This window comes from Gorilla gorilla, chromosome X (assembly GCF_029281585.2).
Source record: "Gorilla gorilla gorilla isolate KB3781 chromosome X, NHGRI_mGorGor1-v2.1_pri, whole genome shotgun sequence".
NCBI lineage: Eukaryota > Metazoa > Chordata > Mammalia > Primates > Hominidae > Gorilla > Gorilla gorilla.
In genome coordinates, this window is record NC_073247.2 from 86,949,886 (window position 1) to 86,967,036 (window position 17,151).

Consider the following 17,151-nt stretch of genomic DNA (forward strand, 5'->3'; position numbering starts at 1 on the left):
ATTTGGAGACACAGCCTGGACAGCATAGAGGGACCTTGTCTCTATTTTAAAAAAGAAAAGAAAATGAACTTGGATTAGTTTTAAATCTATATTGCAAACTCAATTGAATAAATAAAAAAGGAGAAAAAAAAATTATAACTGACATGTTTTATGTCAGAGAAAATGGAATCATGTAAAATTCTCAGTTAAAACCACAAGATGCAAAAGAACATGGAAGATAAAAATAGAAGCAAAAAACAAGGGCAACAAATAGAAAACAGCAGCAAACATTGTAGATATTAGCCCAATCATATCAATAATCACTTTAAGCGGTCACTTTGGCAGCACATATACTAAAATTGGAAAGATACAGAGATTAGCATGTCCATTGTGCAAGGATGACATGCAAATTTGTGAAGCATTCCATATTTTCATGGAAAGGAAAAACTGGTACCAGCCACTGCAAAAACACATTAAAGTACAAAGACCAATGACACTATGAAGAGACTGTATCAACTAGTTTGCAAAATAACCAGCTAGCATCATGATGACAGGATCAAATTTACACATAACAATAACCTTAAATGTAAATGGACTGAATGCCCCAATTAAAAGACTCAGACTGGCAAACTGGATAAAAAGTCAAGACCCATCAGTGTGCTGTATTCAAGAGACCCATCTCACATGCAAAGACACATAGGCTCAAAATAAAGGGATGAAGAGAAATTAACCAAGCAAATGGAAAGCAGAAAAAAGCAGGGGTTGCAATCCTAGTTTCTGACAAAACAGACTTTAAACCAACAAAGATCAAAAAAGACAAAGAAGGGCCTTACATAATGGTAAAGGAATCAATTCAGCAAGAAGAGCTGACACTCCTAAATATATAAACACCCAATACAGGAGCACCCAGATTCATAAAACAAGTTCTTAGAGACCTACAAAGAGACTCAGACTCCCACACAATAATAGTCGGAGACTTTAACACCCCATTGTCAATATTAGGCAGATCAATGAGACAGAAAATTAACAAGGATATTCAGGACTTGAACTCAGCTCTGGATCAGGTGGACCATGTTAGGGTTTGAAGAGAAGGCAAGGGTTAAAGACACACACACACACACACACACACACACACACACACACACACACACACACACACACACGGTAGCTTAACAGCAAATGCTGGCTTTATGTCCAGCGTAAGGCCTACAGAAGTGGGAGACCAGCTTAATGCCAGTGCCACCACTGCTTACAGGCTTGGACAATTTATAGGCCTGGATGGGCAGGGTCTGGCGGGGCATGGGCTGCTGCCTGGGAAAATGTTGATAATGTGTTCCCATGATGAGGCTGTTCTGGCCCTTGTTCTGTTGGAATGTGGTGTTTCTTGCACTTTTTCCCAGCAGAATATGATAAGAGGCAGGCTGTTTCTCATGGCCCAAATACCCAGTGGGATGTTTCACTTTGACCAAGGTCTGCAAAATGGTGGGGGGACTTACAAAATGGTGCAGTTTGGACTAATATTCTTGCCTTCTATTTTAATATAAAAGGAAGAGGGGTGTTGTTGATTATCTGGTTGCTTCCTGCTGAATAGGGGCCCTGTAATCAGGGTTTGGGTTTTTAAGCAGTGGGGGTCCGACTTCAGAGTTGTTTTCCTGGAGGCACTGATACTGGACATGGTGGAGAAGGATGGTATCAGTGTGTTTCTGGGTGGTTGCCTGGACAAGGAAGTTCAGCCTTCGGGAGATAAAGCAGGATATGAAGATGAGTATACATGGGCCAATTATTAGTATTAGGAGGAGGAAGATTAGGGACCCTAAGAAAGGGGCAACCTGCTATTCCGGTGCTGAGTGCAGCAGAGATGTTTAGTTCTGCTAACAGGGGAATTAAGTGTACAGGCTGTTGGGTATATGTGGAGGAGGAGGAAATAGGGACTACTAAAGGAACCTGAATGGTTTGGTTGTTAGGCAAAATGTTAATGTTTGGAGATTAAAACACCAGAGTGTATGTTCTTAACTCACCTGCCAGCAGGCAAAGATAAGATTTTTTGCCACACAGGAAAAAAGACCAGGGGTTGACAGGCAAGAGTTGTAAGTGAAGGCAGTGAGCCATGAGAAGATGGGGGTTGAATCCTGGACAAACTTTTTGTCCCAATTTTTTTGTTTTTCTAGGTTGAATAGCTGTTAACAAGGTTAACCCCTGTGAGGGCCTGATAGGGAATGTTGGTGGGGGTGGAGGTGAAGGTTGTTTGGTTTTGGAGAGAGATAGAGAAATGGATTTTTGTTAACTAATAGCCATTGCGGTTCTGATAGGGCAGAAGGATATAGGTTGCAGTTGAGGGAACTGTTTCTGCATTTTTTCCAAGGAGAGCCCTTGATTTGGCTACACGGAGAGCTGCGCCAGCAGAGAGGGGAGGGGTTAGTAAGAGGTGTTTAACAGTTGGAAGAAAGAGGGGAGTGTGACTGATTTAAGAGGCAATGTGTGAGGTTGACGAAGGGGGTCCAGCTGTCAGAGGTTGTGGGTGGCAACTTAGAGTATCCCACGGACAAAGAGGACACAAGGAGAAAAAGGAGATTTGAGTAGGAGTGAAATTTTGGAAGGTGTCCTGCAGCCATAGATCCTGGATTAATGTGAAGAATGTGTGTGGACTGCCTAGGGATGTGGGGAGGGAATACCAGGAAAGATCTGAAACAAGGTATAAGAGAAGATTTGAAATTAGAGGCAGAGAGTGTTATGGACCAGGGCCTTCTGGATTGGCAACTTCTGGAACTCTTGTTAAGCACAATGAGGTTGGTCCTGTGAAGAAGGAAGAATATTTTGGGGGTGAGAAAATTTCTGGATGTGGATCTTGTGCTCTTTTTAGCTTGGAATGGTGTATCCAGTGTGGAAGGGACATTAGCTTTTGCCACTGTGGGAGTAGTTAAGATAACCTGGTTAGGACCCATCCATTTAGGCTGGAGAGGTTAGGAGGAGGAGCCTGCAATCCAGATGCAGCTCTCTGGTTGTAGGGACAGGGAGGAGTGTTTGGAGGATGGACTTTTAGACTGGGGCAAGTAAGCATTTGCGTGCTGTCTTATTAGATGTTGAGTGAGGTGTAATGCCAGCCAAGTATCCTGTACATAATGGGGAGCAGATACAGGGAGATTCTGGAGGATAAAAGGGCATTTGTACATGAGTTTAAATGGGCTTAGGCTGAGGGGCTTTTGGGGAATGGCTCGCAAACGCATGAGGGCCAATGGAAGAAGTGAAGTCCAGACCCTGTTAACCTCTAGGGAGAGTTTGGTTAGTTGTTGTTTTAAAAGGGCATTGACCCATTTAATTTTACCTAAAGATTGGGTGGAGTAAGGAATATGAAAAGCTCGTTTAATGTTTACAGCCTTTGCCAGCTGTTGGTTAACCTGTGAAACAAATGTTGACCCATTGTCTACTGGATGGAAGAGGGGAGTTTAAACTGGGGGATAATATGGGTGAGGAGAATAGAAGCGACAGTGTGTGCCTTTTCGGTGGTGGTAGGAAAAGCTTCTATCTATCCAGAGAATGTATCTACTATTGTTAGAAGTTACCAAACTTGTTTTACAGAGTGCATGTTGGTGAAGTCGATCTGCCAGTCCTGCCCTGCCAGGTGCCCTCGGGCCTGATGTGCGGGGAAAGGAGGTCATTTGATAATTTCCTGAGGGTAAGTTTGAGTGCAAAGGGAACATGCCTTAGTAATATCTTTGAGATTGGCAGCCATGGTGGGAGAATCTATACAAGTTTTTAAGAGCTGGAGTAGGGGCCAATAACTGGCATAAAAATGGTTGTGCACATCTGAAAGTACAGAAGGTTTCTGGGACTTGTGAAAAAATTTTATCATTGAGGTAGAACTATTTTCCTTCCTGAACCGTGCCAGCCTGGGTGAGTGAGGTTTGTTTTGCCTGGGTATATACAGGGAGTATGCTGGGAAAAATGGGCAATAATGATTTTTTTTTTTTGAGATGGAGTCTTGCTCTGTTGCCCAGACTGGAGTGCAGTGGCATGATTTTGGCTCACTGCAACCTCCACCTCCTGGGTTCATGCCATTCTCCTGTCTCAGCCTCCTGCGTAGCTGGGACTACAGGTGCCCACCACCACGCCTGGCTAATTTTTTGTATTTTTAGTAGAGATGGGGTTTCACCGTGTTAGCTAAGATGGTCCCGATCTCCTGACCTCGTGGTCTGCCTGTCTTGGCCTCCCAAAGTGTTGAGATTACAGGCATGAGCCACCACACTCGGTCAATGATGGGGTTTTAAGAGCTGCCTGCTGGGCTGCCAAATTTGCTAAAACCTTTTCCTTGGTTATGGCATTTGTAGCCTTTTGGTATCCCTTACAATGGATAATGGCAGCCTGTAGTTGTAGTTTAGCTGCCTCCAGCAGCCTGTGTATGAGTTTGCCATTTTCTATGGGTGTTCCTTTTGTAGTTAGAAAACCCCTTTCCTGCCAGATTAAGGTGTGAGAGTGTAGGATGTGAAATGCTTATTTGGAATTGATGTAAATGTTAACACTCTCTTTAGTAGGATGAGGGACCTGGTTAGGGCAACTATTTTTGCCTGTTTACAGGTAGTTCTGCCTGTTGAGAGGTAATTCTGCCTGTTGAGAGGTAGTATGGGGTGAAAGAGCACTGGATTCTTGGAGTTTATTTTCAGCAATGATAGTATAGCCATGGCTCCCTAAAAGAGCTTCCATTAATGAACCATGTAGGTGTTTCCCTGCAAAGGAGCTTCCGAGATGTTTTGGAAGTGGGAGGAAAGGGAGTTCAAGAGGTTCAGGCAGGAGTAATAGAGCTCAGAACTGGAGGTGTTTACAGGTAGGAGGGTGGCTAGCTTGAGAGCTTTACATCTCTGGAAGGTGATTAGAGAGTTTCCTATGAATAAGGCATGCACTTGCTGTAAACGGGATGATGGGAGGTATAGAAGAGATTGGTAGCTTACGAAGTTCTGCAGGTTATGGGAAGATGCAATAGTAATGTGTTGGTAGAGAGTGAGTTTCTGTGCCTCTGAGGCCAGCAATGTGACCGCACCCAATATTTTTAGGCAGGGTGGCCAGCCTTGGATGAAAAAGTCCAGTTGTTTTGAGAGGTATGCAGTGGCTTGTGGGGCATTGCCATATGTTTGGCAGAGTAGTCCAAGAGCAAGGCCTCGGTCACAATGTATATACAGAGGAAAGAGCTTGGTGTGGTTGGGCAGTCTCAGTACTGGGACCATTTTAGGCACTTTTTCATTTTTTAAAGTGAGGGTTGATGGGGCAAGCTAGGTTCAGGGGTTCTAGGATGGGCCCATGTGAGGCCATGTAGAGCAGCTTGGTCAGCAAGTTGAAGTTGGAAATCCACAGTCAGAAGTATCCCACAAGGCCCAAGAAGGAGAGGAGGTCATTTGAAGGGGCATGTCCCAAATTAGCTCCTTGCATTGGGTTGGGATGGCTGGAGAGTTCGGGGTTAGGACAAGCCCAAGGTAAGTAATCTGGGTTTGGGCTACCTTGAGTCTTTGTGGGTGAGACCAAATATCCTCAGCTATGGAGGAAGTTTAAAAGCTGAGTGGTGTGTTGCATGGACAGATGGAGGGGCTACAGAAAAGGAGGTTATTGATTATTGGAGGAGGGTGCTAGGAGCAAGGGGAAGTTCAGCCTAGTCCTTGGTGAGGGCCTGTCCAAATAGGTGGGTGCTATCTCAGAACCCCTGTGGAAGTACAGTCCATATTAGTTGGATGGATGTTTGAGTATCAGGATCTGACTAAGTGAAACCAAAAAGACTTTGGGAAGCTAGATTTAAGGGAATAGTGAAAAAGGCATCATTTAAATCCAATATAGAGAAGTGTGTGGTAGATGGGGGAATATGGGAGAGTAGAGTATATGGCTTGGGGACCACCAGCTGGATTGGCACCACCACCTGGTTTACAACTCAGAGATCCTGGATAAAGTGGTAAGACCCATCTGTCTTTTTGACAGCCACGATAGGGGTGTTGTGGGAAGAGTTTACAGGCTTGAGAATTTGAGCTTGTAAAAGTTTACAGGTAATAGGTTTGAGGCCCCTGAGGCTGGCTGGGTTAAGGGGATATTGAGACTGATGAAGGAAAATGGAGGGGTTTTGGAGGGTTAATTTAACTGGGATGTGATGTGTGGCTATTGTGGGTTTAGAAACATTCCAAACTTCAGGATTAATAGAAAGTAACAGAGTGGATAATGAGGATGAGGGGGAGGAGAGGGAAGCATCTGGGCTGCAGAGTAAAATAAAATGGGTAGAATTGCCGGAGGCAAATTGTATGGAGGCGTGGAATTTACTTAATATGTCCTGCCTCAAGATAGGAGTAGGGCACTGAGAATTAACCAGGAAGGAGTAGGTAAAGGGAGTGTTAAATAGGTTGCATAATAGAGGACCAGTCTGTTTGTGCCTGGAGGGGAGTTTATCAATTCCCATAATAGAGATAGAAGAACTAAGAGGGGTTCCAGAATATTCTGGTAAAACCGAGTAACTAGCCCCCATATCTAATAGGAAAGATATGGGTTTACCAGAGACCGACAGCATTACCCTGGGTTCCGAGGTGGTAGTGGCGATGGGCCAATGGATTCCAGGCCCTGTCAGTCTTCAGTTAGAGGTGATGAAGCGGGAGGAAGTTTGGCTGAGCACAGTCCGACTTCCGGTGTTGTTTCTTTTTTTCTTTTTTTTTGAGACAGAGTTTCGCTCTTGTCGCCCAGGCTGGTGTGCAATGGCATGATCTCAGCTCACTGCAAACTCTGCCTCCCGGGTTCAAGCGATTCTCCTGCCTCAGCCTCCCAAGTAGCTGGGATACAGGCACCTGCCACCATGCCCAGCTAATTTTTGTATGTTTAGTAGAGATGGGGTTTCACCATGTTGGCCAGACTGCACTCAAATTCCTGACCTCAGGTGATCCACCTGCCTTGGCCTCCCAAAGTGCTGGAATTACAGGCATGAGCTACTGTTCCTGGCCCAGTGTTTCTTGATACCACAGATAGGGTAGGGTTTTGAGGGTGGCCTGGGATTAGGGCAGGCTTTTGCCCAGTGATCCTGTTGGCCACACTAAAAACAGGCTTCTGGCAGTGACTGTTGCAAAGTTGAGGACTTCTGTATGCATTGGGAACCCTGTTGAATGACAGCTGCCAGCATCTGGTATTTAGCCTGGTCTCTTTTTAGTTTTTGGGTTTTTAGTTCTTCCTCTCTATTGTTAAAGACCTTAAAGGCCACTTTGATTAAGTCTCTTTGGGAGGTTTGAGGGCTATTCTCCAATTTTAAAAATTTCTTTCAGATGTGTGGGGCTGACTGGGAGATGAAGTATAAATGGAGGTAGATTCTGCCCTTATTGGTATTAGGGCTTAAGGTGGTATATTTAGTCATGGCCTTTGAAAGGGAGGAGAGGAAAAGAGCAGTGGCAGCTTTGTTTATGCCAGCTAGGAGGCTTGATATTATATGGCCTTGTTGCTGTCTCTGCAGAAGTTGCCTGATAATCCCAATTGGGGTTAGTTTTGGGGACAGCCAGGATCCCTATTGGGTTATGAGCAGCATCTTGTTGGTAGAGGTTGTTTGCATGGGCCTGGGTATTCATCCAGATGTGTCCCCTGTCCTCCAGGGTGAGGGTGGAGGAGAGGATTACATATATGTCATGCCAGGTAAGGTTATAAGATTGAGTGACATACAGAAATTCCTTGTGGAAAGATGTGAGATCCATGGAAAAGGAGCCAATTATCTTTTTAAGATGGGAGAGGATGGCTAGGGAGAAGGGAATATGAGCTCAGATTATGCCTTTGACCCTTGCCACCTCCTGCAAGGAAAGGACTTCGGAAGGCCTTTGGATGTGTGCCTGGTTTTCAGGAAAAGGGGGTTGGGTGTGAGAGCTGATTTGCAGTGGAGAAGGAAAGGGGGGCAGAGGGCAAAAGTAAGGGGGTGGAGGAGCCGCAGCCAAAGGAGAATAAGGAGGGGATGGTGGTGGGAGGGGGACCGAGGGAGGGGGATTGTTTGCCAGGTTGAAATTAGAGGAGGGATTGTCCAAAGGAGGAGGCATTTTTGCGGGTTTTTTGTTGAGGAGGAGGATTTGAAAAGGTGAACATGATTGGCAGAGAGAGAGAGCCGCAAACAGAGATAAGCAAAGCATCTCACATCATTTACCATTGCGTTGGAGGAAGTTTTTTAGATTATGTTGAATTTGGAAATTGAATGTTTTGTTTTTTGGCCATTGACTATTGTTGTCCAGGTTACACTAGGGCTAGGCAACATAAGAGAGGAAAGTAAGGCGTTCTGTTTTAATAGAGTCCATCAAGCCCTGGGCTTGGAGGATCCAGATGAGACATTTGGGAGGAGTGAATAAGGTATTCAGTTTTAATGGAGTCCACCAAGCCCTGGGCTGGGAGGTTCCAGACGAGACACCCGAGGGTGGTGTCTTGAGGAGGTTTGAGGAGACTTGCCCCATACTGGTGGCTGGAAGGGTGAGAAATTTAGAAGAGGGGAGTGAGTACCCCAGAGGGGAGTGAATACTCCAAAGGAAAGTGAGTACCCTGGAGAGGAGTGAGTACCCCAATTCCTCCGGGAGAAGGAACATAGGATAGCTGAGCTGGAGCATCCCCACAGCTCTTTGCAGTCCCCCAGAGGCCGGAGTGGCTGGAGTGGTGAGCATTCAAGGGCACCCCTGAGAAGGCAGGCCGTGGTCACCTGGTGACAGAGGAGACTTCTCACCCAGAGTTGGGATTTTCTGGTGAACCATCAGAAATAGAGAGGAATTCGGAAAGGAGGAAAAGGGAGACTCACCCACTAATTGGAGATTGGTGTTGGATGTGATGTCCAGCAATGGGGGTGATCCTTGTCAGAGCCACCCAGAAAAGGGAAAGAAAGAAAAAGATGATGGAGAGTTTGATCAGGATCTGGAGGTCAGCGCAGGGCTGGAGAAGATGAGAAAATGAGGGAAGCAGGGCTGGGAACAAGGAGTCCACTCAGGATCTGGAAGCAGTCCTGGGTCTAGTTTTTGCTGCTTGCTGCTTTCCAGGTTGCAAGAGAAGACTTACCTGCTTAGAACCCAATCCCCATCCCAGGTTTTGGCACCAAAATGTTAGGTTTTGAAGGGAAGGTGAGAGTTAAAGAAAGACACACACACACAGAGAGGGCAGCTTAACGGCAATACCAGTATATCGCAAAAACCTGTGAAGGTGGGGGACCAGCTTAATGCCAGAGCCCACCGTGGCTTATAGGCTTGGGCAATTCATAGGCCTGAGTGGGAGGGGACTGTGGGGGCATGGCTTGCTGCCTGGAAAAATGTTGATAACCTGTTCACAGGATGAGGTGGTTCTGGCCCTTGTTCTGGCAGAATGTGGTGTTCCTTGCACTTTCTCTCAGCAGAATATGGTGTTCCTTGCACTTTCTCTCAGCAGAATATGATAAGAAGCAGGCTGTTTCTCATAGCCCAAACTACCGTGGAATGTTTCACTTTGATCAAGATCTGCGAAATGGCGGGCGGCTTACAAAATGATGCAATTTGGACTAACAGACCTGCTAGATATCTACAGAACTCTTTATCCAAAAACCACAGAATATACATTCTTATCAGTGCTGCATGGCACTTACTCTAAAATCGATCACATAATTGGAAGTAAAACACTCCTCAGCTAATGCAAAGGAACTGAAATAATAATAAACAGTCTCTCAGACCACAGGGCAATCAAATTATAACTCAGGATTAAGAAACTCACTCAAAACCACACAACTACATGAAAATTGAACAGCCTGCTCCTGAACTGGGTAAATAATGAAATAAAGGCAGAAATCAAGAAGTTCTTTGAAACAAATGAGAACAAAGAGACAACATACCAGCACTATTCACAATAGGGAAGACATGGAATCAACCCAAAGGCCCATCAATGATAGACTGGATAAAGAAAATGTGGTACATATACACCACGGAATACTATGTAGCCATAAAAAAGAATGAGATCATGTCCTTTGCAGGGACATGGATGAAGCTGGAAGCCATTATCCTCAGCAAACTAACACAGAAACAGAAAACCAAACACTGCATATTCTCACTCATATGTGGGAGCTGAACAATAAGAACACATGGACACAGGGAGGGGAACAACACACACTGGGGCCTGTCAGGGGTGTGGGGGAGGGAGAACATCAGGATAAATAGCTAATGTATGCAGGGCTTAATACTTAGGTGATGGGTTGTTAGGTGCAGCAAACCACCATGGCACACATTTACCTATGTAACAAAGATGCACATCCTGAACATGTATCATTTGACCTTAAAATAAAACAAAATAAAATAAAAAATAAAGTAGTTGGCTAGGTTTACATTTTGCAATATAGACATTGCGGAATTTAGACATATAGGAAATCAAGATTCTGGGCACATTCATTGTAAAGTGAAATCAGAAAGTCTCTGGTTATAAAGAGTGAATGGGATTAAGCAGGTGTTTTATAGGCAGTCTCCTCACACTGAATTGCAGCCGTGTGCTATTTGGAATGCAGTCTGACTTAATAACTCACACATGCCAGTAACATACATGATAGAGCCAAAGTACTGTAGTTAAATAATGGATTTTATAAACATTAAATGGTCTTTTAGCACCTGAATTTATTGCGAGAGTCAAGTAAGGGGTTATATATGCGTGCATTTTGGTCTGAATCTTGAACTTCTGTTAAACATTGATATAAATGTGTCTCGAGACTGGTCTATAACAGATTTAAAAAAATGATTACTTTTTCTCTCTCAGGCTTTAAAAATCCTATTTTTGGCAACAGAATCTATGAGTTTTATTAAACAAAGTAAAAGTTTAGACCTTTACAAATAATCACTTTACATGTTAATGGTCTAAATACACCAATTAAAAGACAGAAATTGTCAGAGGGAGTCAAGACGCAATGCCCAAACATATGTTTTCTACAAGGAATCCACGTTAAATATAAACACACATATAGATAAAAAGATAAATGGATGGAGAATGACATACCATGTTGATACTAATAAAAAGAAAGTGGTAGTAGCTGTATTCATTTAAGACAAAGCAGACTTCAGAGCAAAAAAAAAGTATCAGGATAAAGAGGTTTACTACATAATGATGAGGGCCAATTATACAACAGGGCTAACAATCCTTAATGTGTATGCACCTAACAATAGCATCAAAATACATGAGGCAAAAAATGAAAAAACTGTAAAAGGGAATAGATACATTCACTATTATAGTTGGAGACTTTAACATGTCTTTTTCAGTAACGGACAGATTTGACAGGCAGAAAATAAGGACCTAGAGGAAATCAACAGCACCATTAATCAAATAGAGTTAATTAACACCAATTAAAGGGCACTTCATCAAACAACAGTAGATTATACATTGTTCTCAAGCTCACACAAAACATTCGCCAAGACCGATGACATTCTGGGCCACAAAACACCTTAACAAATTTGTATGGATATGAATCATACAATGTCTGCTCTCAAACCACAATGGAATTAAATGAGAAGTTAATAACAAAAAGATAGCTGGAAAATCCCAAAATACTTGAAAATCAAACAACAGACTTCTAAATAACACACGAGCCAAAGAGACTCAATGTAAATGTTTATTGATAGATGAATGGATAAAGAAAATGTAGTATACACATACAATGAAATATTATTCAGACTTATGAAAGAAGGAAATCCTGCCATTTGTGAAATATGGATGAGTGTGGAGGATAATAGGCTAAGTGAAATTAGCCAAACACACAAGGACAAATACTACATAATACCACCTATGTGATGAATCTAAAATAGTCAAACTCATAGAAGCAGAGAGTGGAATAGTTGTTGAAGGGTACATGATGAGGTGGAATCAAAGTTATTAGACAAAGAATACAATTTTCAGTTACATAAGTTGAATAAGTCCTAGGGATATATTGTACAGCATAGAGCCTATGGTTAATAATACTGTATTGTGTACTTAAAATTTTAGGTGTGGTGGCTCATGCCTGTAATTTCAACACTTTGAGAGGCTGAGGCAGGAGGATCACTTGAGTCCAGCAGTTTGAGACCAGCCTGGGAAACATAGCAAGACCTTGGTTCTACAAAAAATAAAAAATAAATTAGCTCAGTGTGGCAGTGTGCACTTGCAGTTCCAGCTCCTCAGGAGACTGAGATGGGAGGATTGGTTGAACCCAGGAGTTCAAGGCTGCAGTGAGCCATGATTGTGCCACTGCCCTCAAGCCTGGGTTAAAGAATAAGGCTTTGTCTCAAAAAAATTTGCGAAGAAGGTAGATCTTATATTAAGTATTCTCAACACACACACACACACAGACACACACACACAAATAAGAAGGCAGGAGAAAACTTTTGAAAGTGACAGGTAGTTTTATGGCATAGATTGTGCTGATAGTTTCATGAATGTATACTTATCTCCGAATAACATGGTTTTGTTTAAAGAAGATATCTTTTTTTAGAAGAAGAAATCTTAATAGAAATTTAAAAATATTTTGAGCTAATTGAAAATGAAATGACAGCTGATCCAAATTTGTGGCATGCAGTGAGAGCAGTGCTGAGAGGGAAATTTATAGTACTGAATGCACATATGAGAAAAGAAAAAAGACACAAAATCAATAATCTAAGCTTACACCTTAAGAAACTAGAAAAAAAGGAAGCAAATTAAATCCAAAGTTAGCAGAAGAAAAGAAATAATACAGATCACATCAGAAATCAATGAAATTGACAACAGGATATTAATAAACAGAATCAGCAAAACCAAAAGCTGGTTCTTTGAAAAGATCAATAAAATTGATAAGCCTGTAGCCAGGCTAAGAAAGAAAGTGAGAAGACACAAATTAATAATATCAGAAATGAAAGAGGGGACATCACTAAAGATCCCATGGACATTAAAAGGGTAATAAAGAAATATTATGAACAACTCTATATTCATTATTTGATAACCTGGGTGACCCAATTTCTTAAAAGGCACAATCTAACAAAACTCATCCAAAATAAATATATAATTTGAATAGCCCTATATCCACTACAGATATTAAAATTACCTATTGGCTACTATGCTCACTCCCTGGTGACAGGATCCATACCACAAACCTCAGCTTCATGCAATATAACCATGTGACAAATCTGCACACGTACTCCCTGTATCTGAAATAAAAGTTGAAATTTAAAGAAATACTAAAAATAATTTTAAAATATATTAAATAAATATCAATAACCTCCCCAAACCAAAAGTACCAGGTCCAGTTACATTCACTGGGGAATCCTACAAACATTTAAGGAAGAAATAATACCAATTATTTGTAATATTTTTCAGAAGATAAAAGCAGAGATAATTTCTAATTCATATTATAAAGCCAGCATTACCCTAATACCAAAATCAAAGACATTACAAGAAAAGAAAACTATAGACCAATATTTTTGATGAGCATAAATGCAAAAATTCTCAATAAAACATTAACACATCAAATCTGACAATACAGAAAAATAATTATATGCCACAATCAAGTGGTAATTTTCCCAGGCATGCAAAGTTAGTTCAACATTTGAAAATCAATTAATGTAATAAATCAATAAGCTAAAGAAGAAAAATCACATAATCATATTCAATAAGCACAGAAAAAATTATTTGACAAAATTCAACTCCCATGATAACCAATCTCAGCAAATTCAGAATAGAAGGGAACTTTCTTCAACTTCATAAGAATATGTACACCAAATGCACAGTTAACATCATACTTACCAGTGAGAAACAAGAACTTTTCCCTGTAAGATCAGGAACAAAGCAAGAATGGCTGGATAATTCTCTGAAGTCTACTCGTGGGTTGTGGTGCTGGTGGTAGCACCCAGAAAACATAGAAGATAAAAGCATTAATTACATGAAATAGTATATTCTGCATTGCACAGGAGTATTTTTGGTTTTGAATGAAAGCTGTGCCCTGGAAAGGATAGCATTCATTTTTTAAGGTTTTGAGAAACACTGGATGACTAGTTTGGATATACATTTTGGCACATTCTGTTTGACCATCCAGCTGGAGAATAATATCCTAAGCTTAAGCAAACTTTACCCTAGAGGAGAAGAAATAAGTAATTTTTTTCTTTTTTTGAGACGGAGTCTCGCTCCGTCTCCCAGGCTGGAGTGCAGCGGCGCGATCTTGGCTCACTGCAAGCTCCGCCTCCTGGGTTCACGCCATTCTCCTGCCTCAGCCTCCTGAGTAGCTGGGACTACAGGCACCCGCCACCATGCCCGGCTACTTTTTTGTGTTTTTAGTAGAGACGGGGTTTCACCGTGTTAGCCAGGATGGTCTCGATCTCCTGACCTCATGATCCGCCTGCCTCGGCCTCCCAAAGTGCTGGGTTACAGGCGTGAGCCACTGCGCCTGGCCGAGAAATAAGTATTTTCAAAAAAAAGAATTAGGACATGGTGGCCTTGGTCTGAGAAGACCTGGTTCATGAGACAGTGGAGCATTTTAGGGACATTGTTGTAGTCATGAGTGGAGTCTTGACGGGCAGGAAAAGTTAATTTTGGTTAAGGTAATGAGCAGCATAAAAAGAGTGTTGTTACGTAGCATGATGCCTCCAGTTTTGTTCTTTTGGTTTAGGATTGACTTGGCGATGCAGGCTCTTTTTTGGTTCCATATGAACTTTAAAGTAGTTTTTTCCAATTCTGTGAAGAAAGTCATTGGTAGCTTGATGGGGATGGCATTGAATCTATAAATTACCTTGGGCAGTATGGCCATTTTCATGATATTGATTCTTCGTACCCATGAGCATGGAATGTTCTTCCATTTGTTTGTATCCTCTTTTATTTCATTGAGCAGTGGTTTGTAGTTCTCCTTGAAGAGGTCCTTCACGTCCCTTGTAAGTTAGATTCCTAGGTATTTTATTCTCTTTGAAGCAATTGTGAGTGGGAGTTCACTCCTGATTTGGCTCTCTGTTTGTCTGTTATTGGTGTATAAGAATGCTTGTGATTTTTGTACATTGATTTTCCAAAACAGCATGGTACTGGTACCAAAACAGAGATATAGATCAATGGAACAGAATAGAGCCCTCAGAAATAACGCCGCATATCTACAACTATCTGATCTTTGACAAACATGACAAAAACGAGCAATGGGGAAAGGATTCCCTATTTAATAAATGGTGCTGGGAAAACTGGCTAGCCATATGTAGAAAGCTGACACTGGATCCCTTCCTTACACCTTATACAAAAATTAATTCAAGATGGATTAAAGACTTAAATGTTAGACCTAAAACCATAAAAACCCTAGAAGAAAACCTAGGCATTACCATTTAGGACATAGGCATGGGCAAGGACTTCATGTCTAAAACACCAAAAGCAATGGCAACAAAAGCCAAAATTGACAAATGGGATCTAATTAAACTAAAGAGCTTCTGCACAGCAAAAGGAACTACCATCAGAGTGAACAGGCAGCCTACAAAATGGGAGAAAATTTTCGCAACCTACTCATCTGACAAAGGGCTAATATCCAGAATCTACAACGAACTCAAACAAATTTACAAGAAAAAAACAACCCCATCAAAAAGTGGGTGAAGGACATGAACAGACACTTCTCAAAAGAAGACATTTATGCAGCCAAAAAACACATGAAAAAATGCTCACCATCACTGGCCATCAGAGAGATGCAAATCAAAACCACAATGAGATACCATCTCACACCAGTTAGAATGGCAATCATTAAAAAGTCAGGAAAAAACAGGTGCTGGAGAGGATGTGGAGAAACAGGAACACTTTTACACTGTTGGTGGGACTGTAAACTAGTTCAACCATTGTAGAAGTCAGTGTGGCGATTCCTCAGGGATCTAGAACTCGAAATACCATTTGACCCAGCCATCCCGTTACTGGGTATATACCCAAAGGACTATAAATCATGCTGCTATAAAGACACATGCACACGTATGTTTATTGCGGCACTATTCACAATAGCAAAGACTTGGAACCAACCCAAATGTCCAACAATGATAGACTGGATTAAGAAAATGTGGCACATATACACCATGGAATACTATGCAGCCATAAAAAATGATGAGTTCATGTCCTTTGTAGGGACATGGATGAAAGTGGAAATCATCATTCTCAGTAAACTATCGCAAGAACAAAAAACCAAACACCGCATATTCTCACTCATAGGTGGGAATTGAACAATGAGAACACATGGACACAGGAAGGGGAACGTCACACCCTGGGGACTGTTGTGGGGTGGGGGGACGGGGGAGGGATAGCTTTAGGAGATATACCTAATGCTAAATGATGAGTTAATGGGTGCAGCACACCAGCATGACACATGTATACATATGTAACTAACCTGCACATTGTGCACATGTACCCTAAAACTTAAAGTATAATAATAATAAAATTTTTTTAAAAAAGAGTGTTGTTACTAAAATGGAGGGAGTTTATGATAAAACACTTGGATATTGTGGCACATGCCTTCAAGTATTGACAGGTCTTCTGCCTTCTAATTGAATTCTCTGCCTAACAGCTCATTTCATTTGCCTCTGAATGGAGTTCAATTTAATTCATGATCAATAAGTAGTAAGTAGTCCATAAGGATCTCGGAAAGACAAAGTAATTGAAAGGCAAGGCTTCATGCCATGGACACAGCTGGATTTAAATTTACCCAGTATGAAATATAAGAAGGTAAAGAGGTGTGAATTCCATACTGTATTAGGCTAAATGCAAAAACAGAAGGTAGTTCCACATATGCAAGGATCTTGATGCTATCATTCTTAGATGTAGACAACAAAACTCTTTTGTGTGGTTTCAGTAACAGAGAGATAATAGGTGGGCTTCATCAAGAGTTTTTGTTGTAATTCTAAACTATGGAATGCTTTACTCCAAACTATAATAAATGTAATAAATAAGTAAATACAAGACTAAACAATGATACCACTGGAATTCAATATATTCTTCCTCTTTCCAATGACACAATATTTTAATGAGCAGGAAAGCAAAAAACAGATGGGGGCCAATCAGTGAGAGGATCTAAGAATTGTAAATATATGCACCCAACACTGGAGCACCCAGATATATAAAGCCATTATTATTAGAGTTAAAGAGAAATACAGATGCCAATACAATAATAGCTGGAGAATTCAACATCCCACTTTCAGCATTGGACAGATCTTCCAGATAAAAAAATCAATAAAAAACACCAGACTTAATCTGCACTATAATATAACA

The 17,151-nt window shown here is 41.6% G+C and overlaps 1 non-coding gene across 1 annotated transcript; it reads left to right on the forward strand.

Moving 5' to 3' along the window:
* Positions 1 to 308: 308 nt before the first annotated feature.
* Positions 309 to 412, forward strand: LOC115932488 (U6 spliceosomal RNA). The gene has a single exon (XR_004068766.1). It is a non-coding gene; the product is annotated as a U6 spliceosomal RNA (small nuclear RNA).
* Positions 413 to 17,151: the final 16,739 nt, after the last annotated feature.